Genomic DNA, 13,735 nt, shown 5'->3' with positions numbered 1-13,735 from the left:
CAGGGGCTCTAGAACAAGCCACAGAAAAGCCTATTTGCCAAAGAGCAATTCACGGAAGGCATCAAATAGCAGAATTTACCAGGTGTATGGGAAATGTTTTTGTCAATTATTTTTAAAGTTTCAAATGAGTCTCGGTAGATGGATTGGCAGAACAAAAGGAAACTGAGGCTTTTGGAGACCTCACACAATGTCTTCCACTCAGTCTACTCCCTCACTCTGCAATTCAGACCCCATGTTCTTAAGGATTAGCAACCCAGGCCAATTTGGAGCAAGGAGCTGGGGTAGAACAAATATTGCTCAAAATACTGTTATGAAGACAAGATGGAAATGAGTCAAGTAAAACCTCAGACAACTGAACACCTACCAAAAAGTGCTGCATTCACTTTAAGTGCAGTTATCTGACATGAATGCATTCAAAATAAGAATATGGTCACTTAATAATTTTAAGAATGTTTCTTTAAGTTTTGGTAAATTGGTCAATTTGGTCAATTTGACCAATTTGATCATTTTGACCAGTGAGACACTTGAAAAAGCTTGAAAGCACAGGAACCATTTCCTAATGGTGTTTGAATTGTTCAGTGCCTAGCACATTCAAAAGACGTTAGGTTGAATTGGAATGAAATAACAGAGAAATCTGATGTCTCTTTTATTTCAATCTGTTAACTTTTAATTAAAATCAATTAACATTTCAGGTTTAAAATACGAAGTGGGCTGAAATAGCTGACATTCTAAAATTTTGGACTCACTAAATACTAAATAGGAATCTGAGTTTTAAAGTCTTCCCTACCATTGCAAACAAAATATCATCATCAACCTGCTTTGTGACTCATCTAGTGGCATTCTTACAGCACATGTACAATTACTTCTCTTGCAAAATCCAAATACTGATTTAACTGGAATGACTGATATGAATTATGGTCTGTTGTAGTAAATTTAACTTTCACTTTAAACTTTGCATGACTGCACTACTTTTTTTTTTTTTTTTTTTTTGGTGACTATTATTTAAATCCATGCTGAGAAAAATACTTCTGAAAAAAAAGCATCTGCATTCCTGCTTCAATAAGTACATTCCAGGGAATAAAGATCTGGATACCTCCTCAGGGTTATCGTTAGGAATAACAATTATCACTGTACCTCACTGCAGAATGGGGAAAACAAAGAAAGAAAGATAAAATCTTTGCTCATCTCATTACCCAATCTCCGAATCGAGATACCATGCAAACGAAACATTATTTACTTTATTAGTTTCTATTTCAATTGCTATTTAAACAAGCATTTATAAATATAGAAAAATCAATATGTTTGAAAATAACTTCAAGTGTTGCATGCCTCAGAGAATGAAGCAGAAACTATGATTAAAATCGTAAGACATAATAAGAGTTCTTACTGACCTCAGACAGTTCATACAGAGACAGATACTGCGGGATGAGAATCTATAATAAACAGGTGAAAATGAAAAGCTTCTACTTCTCCCCTCTCTAGGCTTCCTTTGTAACGAAGGGCTAACTGGAAATGAAATAGGGAAAAAGCAGGAAGCAGGGTATCATCTTAAAGTATCTACCAACCATGTAACATAACAGTTAAAAGAATAGGTCCTTGAGTCAAATTACCAGGGTGGATCCACTTAAATAGCTTTGTGATCCTGGGAAAGTTACTTAACCTCTCTGTGCCCTGGGTTAGGCCTCTATAAAATGTAATAAAAATATTACTTACTTCATTGGGATGTGGTGCTGAAACCAAGCAGGACCCTGTGGGGCCCTCCTGGATACAGATCCTTTCAATTTGTCTCCCATTTTAGGTTTGTTAGGAAATGGGCTTCATTCAGCCTCCTAGACCTTCCTGAAGACCAAAGGGGGAATTCAAACAGTTGCTATTCAGGGAAGGGAGGGAATGCAGAACAAAGGAGGAGCAGCCAAGAAACAATAGTGCAGCCTTGGGGCAGAGTCCTGGTTCCTCCTCAAGGGATATACACAACTACATCTTTGAGGTCTTCTGGAGGAACAGAGGCCCCCATCTAGGTGGAGGATGGGAACTTCAGGCTGAGCACAAGGTTCCTGGAGCACCGCCGTGTTACTTCACCCCCAACCAAGAAGAAGAATGTCACAAGCCCGGCACCTCTCACGCCAAATTTTGCCTATAAAACCTTCTCACTGAAAACCATCAGGGAGTTGGGGTTCTTCAAGAATGAGCCGCCAGTCCCCCTTGCTCCACCCTGCAATAAACCTTTCTCTGCTCTCAACTCTAAAGTTTTGGTTTGTTTGGCCTCACTGTGCATCACATAAATTAAGACATATAAAACATTCAGAACAATGTTTGGCACATAGTAAGTATTCAGTAAAGATTATATATTGTTATTATTATTATCTCATCAGGTAATCTATCACTGGATTGTATCCATACTTAGTAAGAAGAAAAATGCTTTTGTTAGATATGAGATCAGTTTGATGCAAATACACCATGTTATACTAAGACAGTTAACACTATAAGGATGTGGTCCAATGGGGTTTGCTATTTACTATACCGGGAGGACCTTGTTGAAATAACTGAACTTTAAGGACAGAAATATCACAAGGTATCAAGGAATAATTTTTCCCTGGTTCTTTACTAGAAGAACAGAAGTAGAAATAATGGGAAAGTATCATATATGAGTCCCATTAGTGCTACACTGAAAAAACCACAGAAGCTTTTTTGATTATTCTGCCACACTTTCTTAAGGAAGTAGTCTGCATTTGTAGAGGCACTAAAAGGTTATTGAGTTATTAAGCAATATAAAGGTTATTGGATTCTTCTGAAAACTCTTTTATGTATGTTCTAAGTGAATGGAAATAGCATTGGGTCATTACTCACTCACAGATAATTTTTGCAATATTTTACCATGTCACTGTTTTCAGTCCAAAAGTATTCCATGCACAAGGTCCTATGTTCAAACACCAGGACCTCTGTTTAAAAATGAGTAAGTAAATAAACCTAAAATTACCACCCCATCTTAAAAAAAAATTTTTTTAAGAAAATAAGAAAACTTTTAAAGGAAACAAAAAAATTAATAAAAACAAAAAAACAAAAATATTCCAAATTTCTGGTAATTGCATCATTCATGACGAAAGCTTTCTATCAGGTATGTCCTCCTGACAAATGACAGTTGAGTAAAAGGAGTCTATGTTTAGAGTAGGTTACAAAAAGAAGAGTATCTTTCATAGCAATCATGAAAAAACAGGATCAGGTCTTGGCCCTACACCAACAATGGGCATCTGGGAAGAAGCACCTCAAAGTGAGGCCAACCTTGAAAATGGTCATTCTTTACAGACCAGATTCAAAGAAATCAAAATAAAACAATGCCTGAAAAGTGTATGACAAAAAAACCAGAAACCCATTATCTCAACGTTATTGACATAAATGAATAGTGTTCTCGATAAAAGTTCTGATGCCCAAAGAAAAGACAAGTGACAGCTTTGTTGGCATTTATTCTCTCTTACATACCTTGATCCCCAAAACTCTTATGGCAAAAATCATTACTATCATTTATCACTTACGAATCTCTCAGTCAAGTGGCTTATGCCCCCTAAGATTCATCTCAAAAAGATAGAATAAAAGTAAATGCATTTTGCCATGATCCTCCTCAATTTCCTACTCCCCCCCCCAAATTATCAGCAATGCAGACATGAAAATTACATTAATAACTTAATGTTGACTGATTTTTCAGCCAATGGTCATTTTACTTCCAACAGGCTGAAAAATGCATCAAATTGTCAAAAAGCTCAACCCCTGTATCCACGTATTCAACAAAAACATTTATCGTTGCTTGCTGTGGGACATGCACATTGAGAGGCCTTGCAGAAATAAAGATTTGGAATATCCTCTAAAAATCTACATGAGCTATAGCTCTGGATTAGATTAGTGGGGGAAGAAAAAAAAAAAAAGCAGTGGTTGACATAGCCATAAAAAAATCATCATAATAATAAAATGTTTCTGTATGACAACTTACATTTTCACTTAAAATGCCTGGCGGGGGCCAAGGGGTCTGGAGAACAAGGCATAATCCTGTTTTCTCTCCATTAACTACTAACCCAGTTACTGTACCTTAGAGAAGGGTAATGTTCATCACCAGGCAACCACATATCTTTAAAAGTGATAGAGGATCATATCAGCCAGGTAGATGGGACAACACAAGTTACCAAATTTATTTCACTACCATGTGCCATTCTTCAACATCATTCTTAAAGAGTAGCCTTTGATTACTCATAAAATGAATAAAACAATTAACAGCCACAACTACTACTCACTGAGTGCCTATTACAGGCCAGGCCTGGTGCTAAGGAGCTTTATACACATCATCTCTTAACCTTTTTATCAGCCTGCCAGGTAAGCACCCACACTGGAGATAAAGAAACAGAGCTTCTGTCACTCAGTGACTTGCTTATGGCCACGCAAGCTGTTCAGATGCAGAGCCAAACTCGGAACACAGATCTGCCTGGTTCCAAAGCTCACACATTCTCTCCATTGCCTGGTCAACAACATTCCATTCAGTATCCCTTAAGGCAGGCGATCCATATCTGGGCATCTTGAGTTATCCATCACTTCGTTCTTTTATTGATGTGAAATAGGCCTCACAGTAACATGTTCCTGGTTCTACTTATTCCTTTTAGGCCTACAGAGAATAAGTCAGCTGCTGCTTCTACACCACTCTTCTTGACATGCTGGAAATAGCTCTAAGGCCCTGCTACAATACCTTCTTATATTTTGTCTTTTCACTCACCGAGGCAGCAGCATAGGATGAGGGCCACAGCGATGAGGAAGGGGCAAAGGAGTGGTAGCAACTAAAATGACAATAAGGCAATAAAAGGCAATGCATATATAAGGGATGGGTCTAAGTCAGGATCCTCTCTCAAGGAAACACTTATTAACATAGTTATTGATTCCACTAGACCTGAATGTTCCAGCAGTCACAGTGACTATACCATTAAAATAGGTACCGATGCAGAACTCAAGTTAGGCATACCAGAAGCAACTGAGATTTCAGACAGAACTCCTACTGTACAACAGGGGACCAAAAGCTTAAAAAACAAAAACAAAAAAACTATCTTTTATATAATACTTTAGACTTTACAAAATACTATTAAAAAACACTAAATATACAATTAGAAAAATCCTTGCACTATTGATTCATTCAGCCAGAAGATTCTGCAGACTTTAAAATGCAAATTATAATACTCAAGATACGCATATTTTAGCATTGCTTGCTTTGTTAAATGTGTGAAATGAGAAAGTGGATTAAATGAATATGAATATAATTGGATACACTTACACGTTTGCTTGAGTTCAAAGTTTAACTCGGGTTGACACGGCAGGTTTCATAATTGAGGGAACTCAAATAAACATATCTAAAATATAGTGCTATCGTGGAGATCCAAAGAAATCCACTGCTTGAAATAAATCCTTTTTCTTTCTACCACTGGCAGGATTTTTCACACTCAACTATAAATGGTGCTTTTGCTTTAATTTATACTTTCCAAAAGGTGAAATCAGAAAGACTCAAAGTTAAATACAAAACTATCCCTGCCATACTCAGATCTGTATCAAGAGCTTCACTGACCATAATTCACCCCACATAATAACTGTAAATGCACATTTTCCCTGCTTCCCTATGTGGAAGAATTATTTGTTAATCGGGCTAAACAGAGATAGAAACGGGGAAAATTATCAATCATCTCATTCAAGAAAAGGGTAACAGATCCCTGTCTTTTGCACTTGGAAATGGTACCTCATCAATAAATCGACTTTCTATATACTTAAAGGGAAAGCCCACCAAGATAGTAATGTTCTTGAATTTATTGATGGCTTGTTCATTTTGCTAGGAGTTAATTACTCTTGGTTTTGGCTGATAGGATTAAAGTCATTTTCATCAGGTAGTCACTCTAGTGTCTGTGTGAAAAGTAATCAGTTGAAGGGGAGCGGAATTTACCACCCCAAAATCCATCACTTGGGCATGAGGATCATTTTGAGATAAAGTCAATCAAAACCCAGCAGATTCAGGAAAAGCTCTCTACCTCCCCCTCAACTGCCTCAGTTTTTATTGGAAAGGGGGCCTGTACCAAGAAGAGAGCTATTACCAGGGGTAATAGCTTTTTACCTAAGAAACTCATCTGCACTGCAAGACAACCTTTCGTTTTCCAAACATCTCCCTTCCTCTCTTTTTCCTGTGAACGGCCTTCCTCCTCCTCTTTGTATCCCCAGACCCCAACCCCTTCCCTTAGCTCAGGCTGTTTTATAGGCCTCAACTGCCTGGCTGCCTTTGGTCTCATACTTTTATGGGGTCTCGTACATCCATCATTAAATTTGGTTTTCTCTTGCTCATCTGTCTTATGTCCACTTATTAGACCAACCAAAGAACCTAGGAGGGCAGAGGGAAATTTTTCCCTCCCCTAAGCAGCATATATTTCCAAAGGGTTGAATACCTATCTCCAAATAACTATCTTCTCTGAAGAGACCAGTCATCAACTAGTAAACAATATGCCACTTATAAGAAAGGGCAGGAGACATCAGACGGCTATCATTTTAATTTGGCAGAAAAACTGCAATGCTATCTTAAGATATTTACAGCATTTTATAACTTAAAAATCTGGGAAGAAAAATGAAAAATTTATGACAAGAAGGCAAAAATCTTTTTATAAGGAGAGGTTTTGCCACTAAAAATGTTTAATGATTAAGTGCCTCCAGGATGAGGGGACCAGCCCATATGTAAAACCAGATTAATGATGGGATAAGAAGAAATGTGTTTTCCTTACCAAAGTGTTTTTAAATAAATCTTAAAATATTATTTTTCATATTTCATAACAACTGAATTATAAGGAGACTGTTAAAGCTTGCTAGCTTTTCAGAGTCCTGGCTTGTGTAATGAATGATGTGATCAGTGTTTTCAATGAATGGGGGTTCAGAGAGGGTTAGTATATTGATGTGAAATAGCACTTCCTCTGCAATATGCTAAATATCCCTGAAAGATCTACAGATCAACATAAATTTCCTCAACTCATTCGCGTTTACTGTTATCCATAAAACCATATGAAACAGAGCTATCGCCATGTACTACTGGTGGGTTAGGAAATTTGATTGCCAAAAACAATTTAGCATTTTGATCTTCAGAGTTTATATATAAATCAATGACGATTTTACTATTGACATTAAAAAGATGGGATTTATTTTATGTTCTTTTGGCTGAAGCTGAATCAAAAATCTGACTTTCCTAAAAGTCAAGGAAGAGTGAAATAAATAACTTAGTGAAAAATATTAACATCATTTAAAAGGTATGACAGAGTGACTATTGCCTTTAAACTGTGCATTTAAGAAAGTCTGTGTAATAAAAAATAAGCCACTTTACCTATGTAAACCCTATGCATAAGTGAAAAGGAACTGATTGATGGCAGTTTAAGTGGTTACAATATGTTTTCATTTAGCATGTGTAGTCAAGAATTATGAATGTGGATTTTGGATGCCTATTGATAGAGCAGTTTTGAAATTCATCTTTGTACTACTTATGAAATATGTTTGCTAATAAAATTAATGGAGTAACAAAGAGTACAGAAAGAATATTCAAATTAGTTATTGGCATATCTGAAAGGGCGTGTGCTTTGGGGGAGCTGGAGAAATAACTATTTGAATGCTAATTCACCACGTATTTACTCCGCAATTTCAGCAAGTGATTTAACCTCTTCAAGCTTCAAATTATAAATCTTTGGTTACCCACCTATAGGGCAATGTGAGGACTGCATACATTATGCCACTCAACTAATGCTGGTTTTCTACCTCTTTCCAAAATACTTCTATCTAAACCTCGTACTTATTGACAAATAACTGATCTACTAATTACTAAAAGCTTTGATACATTCAGTAAATCAGGTTTCCTAAAGTCCTCTACTGGGCAATGCTGTTAACTTATTCCCAACTGTTATATTTCTTTCAAAGAAAAACTCTGTAATTCAGACTTTTACTAATTTACAAGAGTCCTTCCTTCTACAATCATGTTTTACTAACTTACTTTTTACATAAGTACACCACCAATAACAACCTTTCGAAAGTTTACACCAAACACCGGGAAATGGGAACTAAGCAACGTGACTCACCTAGTGCCTCGGGGAAGTAAGGGTTATCAGGTGGAAATGACTGCACCACAACGCTCATCATGCTGGACTCAGATGACCCAGGTAGCCAAGACTGTACTCTCCTACCACCACCAAAGTTTCTTTCTTTCCTCTGAGTCTCTACTTTCAATTCTAAGGAGGCATCCTTCAGTCACACCTGGATTCAGATCCCAGCTCTGCCATTTACTGCAGAGTGAGTGATTTGGGTAGTTAGTTGACTTCGCTTAGCTTCAATTTCCTCATCTTTAAAATGGGGAAACTCTCCCAACTGCACAGGGTTATTGCCAATACTAAATGAAATTACGTGTATAAAGCATCTGGAAGGCACTTACTACATGTCAGTTTCCTCCCCCACGTGGAACTCCTAAGTTAGGATTCCAAAAGGAGATCCAATGGATTTTCAAAGCTGTAAACGACATATAACTACAGATATTTACAGCATCACTCCTATATTCTCCTCCAGTGCTGAGATTGCAGATATAAATTAAACACACCTAGCATAGGGCCTGGCACCTAGATGCTCAATAAATGCCAGTTGTGTTTCTTTCCAGCCCAAGGAGTTTACTATCAAACAAGCAAGAGACATAAAACTACCATACAATATGAGAAGCAAGAAACCTGTGAATAAAAATATGTTCTGAGAATACCAAGAAAAGAATAATTGCCATGGATGAGGGGGCGGGGGAGAATGTTATGAAAAAACAAGCAGTGACCTTTACAGTGGCTGGAGGGAGGAGGGCATTCTGTGTGTGAGGAACATCATGAACAGAGGCAAGAAAGTTTGTAATGCGCTGGGGAATTATGAACCACTGAGCCAGGCTAGAGTGCGGGGTGCTCAGGTTGGCGGGGATGGTAGGGCAGCGGTGGGGAATGACAGGCAGCGTGGGTGAGGAGCCCAGCTGCTAAGGAGCCTCATGTCACACTGCCCCGCACTGTTGCTAGACAACAGGGAACAACAGGATTCCATATATTTGTGGAATAATAGCTCTGGAGGCAGTCTCCATGGGTGAGGAGTAAAATCTGGGAGGCTCTCCTCAAAGTTCTGGCCTAAAAACATGGAAGTGGGAAGGGAATAAAAAGAAGGCAGTTATTCGGAGAGAGTTCATTGGAGAGAGTGTGAGATGTGGATGAATGGAACACAGTGAGCTGGCTTCATTCACTTCCTGAGCTCCTGCCTTGTTTGCCCTCCCTTCCTCAGTTCTCAATTTCTCAATTCCCAATAAACCCTCATATGATGGGCTTTGCATAACCTTATTCAGTGAGAGGGTACCACTAGCATGAAGATGAAGGGAAGAAGAGACCCGACAAATGCTTAGAAAAGACCAAAGAACCATGCAAAGAGGTAACTGGTTTCCCCCTGATAAGGAAGAAAGCGTGGAAGAGTACCGGCCCATCTACACACATTGGTCAGTCCCGACCAGATGGCACACAAAGCAGGTGGAAGAATAAAGAACACAGGGTTGTGCAAAGAACAATGGCTCTTAAGGATGGCTCTGGAGTCTGACTCCCTGAATGTGACCCCCAGCCTCACCACTCAGTAGCCATATGAATTTGAGCAAGTCATTTAAACACTCTGAGCTTCCATTTCTTCTTTTTAAACAGAGAGAGAACAAGAGAAGCCACCTTCTTCGCTTGTTATAAAGATTGTGTGAGATGATTCAGGCAAAGGGCTTACTAGAACACTGGGCCCATAATCAGTAACTGTTATCTTGATGGTCATAATGTAGTAGAAATACACTGTCAAAAAAATCAAGAAGACATTGCCAACTAATAAGAGGGAGGAGAGATGTTTTTCAATGCAGAGATTAGATTGGCAGTTTATTACCAAAATGCAAAGCAATGAGTTCGGATTTGTTGAGCCTCCACCAGGGTGTGATTTAAATGACAAGTACAGATTCAAAGGGAATAGAGGCAACAGACTTTTAAAAAGAAAAAACAGCATCCACAGAACCGTCATTAATGATACACGATGTCTCTACTCCATTAGATACCCAGATTAGAGCAGAAGGAAAACTGATTTCTACTAAAAAGTTGAATAAACAAATATAGGGAAAGGCAATTGCAGGACAGAAAGCAATCTGAGAATGCCAACTTTACTGCAGGACATCGGCTCTGGAATGAATCGGGACCTCATTTCCTCATGGGTAAGATAAGGAGATCAAATAAGTTCCATGATTCTCCATGGAGAAAGTAAGCTCCCCTGCGTCAGGTGGGAGACTCATTCAATCACAGAATATGCACTGTCCCCAACCAAAAAAAAAAAAAACTACAGAAGACAGCTCCTCTCACCTGGATTTTCTTACAATGCTTACCAGGGAGGTATGTCCTATTTCCTGAACCATTAGCACCATTCTCATGTGCCATAGCATCAGGGACATTTAAGTGGAAAAAAAAATTGAGACTAGATCTGCACACTGTCTAATATGGTAGCCACAAGTTACATGTGGCAACCGATCACTTGAAATGCGGTTACAACGAATTGAAATGTGCTATACATATAAAATGCACACCAGATTTTGAAGAGTATTCCCAAAAAAGTAACACATGTCATCAATAACTTTTTATTGATTACATATTAAAATGATAATGTACTGCACATGCTGGATTAAATAAAATATATTAAGATGAATTTCACCTGTTTCTTTTACTTTTTAAATGAGGCTACTAGAATATTTAAAATTACATGTGTGTCTCACATTATATTTCTTCTTGACAGCTCTGCTCTAGTCAAAATTTTTACATTCCTTCTGGTACAATAACTCTCTGCTATCATAACTCCAATGTTAAAAGGGTAAAACGAAGTATAACTAGTTCTTGCATCTTTGTGGGGAAAATACAAAAATGTTTTAAAAGTTCCAAACATAGAAGACTGACACTAAATATCAAACCGACATATAAATGTCACCAAATACAAAAGAACATCATTAAGCGCCAGCTTTAATTTTAAGAGAATGAAACTTAAGTTTATTACTTAAACGCATTCACACGCTGACGGCAGCAAAGAAAAGTTCGTGCCCAAGGTAAAATATTCTTTTGTTTCAATTAAACTCTTAAATTAATGTTTAACATAATTTGACAAAAATTAGATATTTAATTGTTTTAGTAATGTAATTGTTTTAGAAGCCGCTCATTGGCATAGGAAAGAAATTAAGTCTCTTGAAATTAAAAATGACAATGTATCTTTTTTCTAAGAAGTAATTAAGCCATGGTTGGCAATTTAACATAGTCAGAGATATTCTCTATAACATTTTATTTCCTGAATACAGGCAGGACTGTTGAGTTGTAGAAGGTAAGAGCATTAAACCTTATTACATGTGATGACTGGAAGATAAGCACTATGTTAAAAAAAGCTATGGGCAAAAAAGGACATATGCAATGCAGGGCAGCAGTGGAAGCATTTAGAGGAACGACGCTTTTAAACTTCTCTGACCATGAATAAAAGCTTCAGTTTGGCACTCAGACAGACTTGGTTTAAATCTACTCTGCCTAACTCCAAATCCCACGTTCTTAAGCATTTCATGTATCTTCATATATGTGTATGATTATGATCATGAATTTGTATACAAACACAGACACCCGCTCTTTACCCCTTAGCCAAACTTGAATGAATCATTTACAACTGCTTCTTTACTCCTGAGTACATATTTGTCAAGATGTATTTACTGACATTTTGCCCTGCTAACATTTTTTTCCTTATAAATCCTTTCCTTACAATTTCTCTAAAATACTTCTCCTATATGAGTATCTCTTGGAAACCCGACGCCCTGTGTGATGTAGATGTGGTATGGGATTCAGGGGGTTTTCCCCTGTAATTAACAGACGAGAAATATATGCAGCTACAAAGGTTCAAATATATAGCTGAAAATGTGATGATAAACATTAGAATCCCAATTTTCTGGCAGGAGAACTCCCTCCTCTGATAGCACATTTAAATACTGACTTAGAGAAATTCATTACAATTCTGCATAGGCTTAGCTCCAATATTAGAAACATTCCTCTAGGCTCATTTGTACAAGAATTTCTTATTCAGCATCTCAGCTGCACAGGTTTGCACACAGAAATGAGCAGGTAAAAATGGTTGGAGCTTCGTAATGAGTCAACATTAACATAATTACTTTCCATTTCATCTATTACGGTACACTGTTTGACTCTCTCATTTCTTTTCATTTCAATCATTCCTTTAGAACACCCACAAGGCCCTGTTAAAGAAATGGGACTTTAGAGGCTGCACTATAGAAATGGAGGTGAGCTAAACACTTTTGAAATTTCCCCTCAGAAATGATCAAATGTTCCACACTAACACAAATGGTGTGTTTGTGTTCTAATATAATATTTCCTAACATCTCTTAAAATAATGTATACAATTAGATAATGGCATGAAAGTGATTTACTTTGGCATCACAAAGCGTGACCATAAAATAACTATCCTGCTTTGTTTTTTAACAAACAGAATTTAATCTTCCAAATGTGAATTGTCTATCACAGTTATCTCAGGGGCTAGATATGCACTATAATTATGCTGCAGCTGCTGAAAACATTTCTGAACATCCTTTTTGGATGAAGGAATTACCTTCAGGAACGGTTTACCACCCAAACAGTAAAACATGTCTCATTGCTTTATATTTTCAGGATAGGATTTGATTAATTTAGTCACCCATCTTATTCATCAGCTTTAAGACAGAAAATTTTGGCTATTTCTAAAGATTATTCCCACTTCCAAAAGATGAAGATTTACTACCAGCAAGGACATTCAAGAGAAACAGCACTTGAGTTCAAATAAAAGCCCCAGAGCTTCCTCCCAAGGAACTTATTGCTCAGCTTTGCTTAAATTCTGAGTCAGAGTCTCCCAACCTAAAAAATGGAGATTATAGTGTCTGTTCTCAGGCATATGATGAGAGTATCTAGTAAATAAGATGACATCTGTAAAAGTACCAGCATGGTGCCTAATAAGAAGTAAGGGATCAATAAATATATGAACACGCTGTATTTACACTGTAGGAAATAAATTCTAAAAGCCACACATGAAAAATCTTAGTAAAATAGTTCCGATGTGTTGACAGTGCTACAAAAAGTCCTGCTCCATTTTAATTATAGAATTAGCCTATTTGATACCATACCTACATTCCTGACATAGCATAAACATTTTTATAACCAAAATCCAAGTCTCCTTTTTACTTCCAAAAATACAATCAAAATCTTTGAGCACCTACTATTTCTAGGCATTATTCTAGGCACTGAAGCAGAAAAAGAAAATAGTGTCTGCCCTTAATAGGCAGAATTGAGTAAACAGTTGCTCTCTTTGACTTGATCAACCAAGAGGCTATGCTACCTCACCCTGAAGTTCAACGGCTGCTCCCACAGCTACACACACACACTCTCTCTCTCTCTCTCTCATTCTTACATGGTACGCTGCTAATAAGATGTAAACATGTTCATTGAAGCTATTTATACAGTTCCTTTGGGAACTGGTCATAACCTAATGTGACATATAGTTCAGATTTTTATAGCCACACTTCACCAAACACCCTTACCTAATATTAAAAGATAAAATAACTAATATGTAAAATATCAGTACTTGTCTTCCAAGTGACATGAATTTTCTT

General features: G+C 37.4%; 1 protein-coding gene across 1 annotated transcript in view; it reads right to left on the bottom strand.

Annotated features, from left to right (window-relative positions):
* Positions 1–13,735, bottom strand: part of DIAPH2 (diaphanous related formin 2) — a 780,329-nt gene that overhangs the window by 630,418 nt on the left and 136,176 nt on the right. The window lies entirely within an intron of this gene.

This window comes from Camelus ferus, chromosome X (genome assembly GCF_009834535.1).
Source record: "Camelus ferus isolate YT-003-E chromosome X, BCGSAC_Cfer_1.0, whole genome shotgun sequence".
NCBI classification, from domain to species: Eukaryota; Metazoa; Chordata; class Mammalia; order Artiodactyla; family Camelidae; genus Camelus; species Camelus ferus.
The sequence above is the reverse complement of the archived record's forward strand: the minus strand, read 5'-3'. Positions and strand labels throughout refer to the sequence as shown.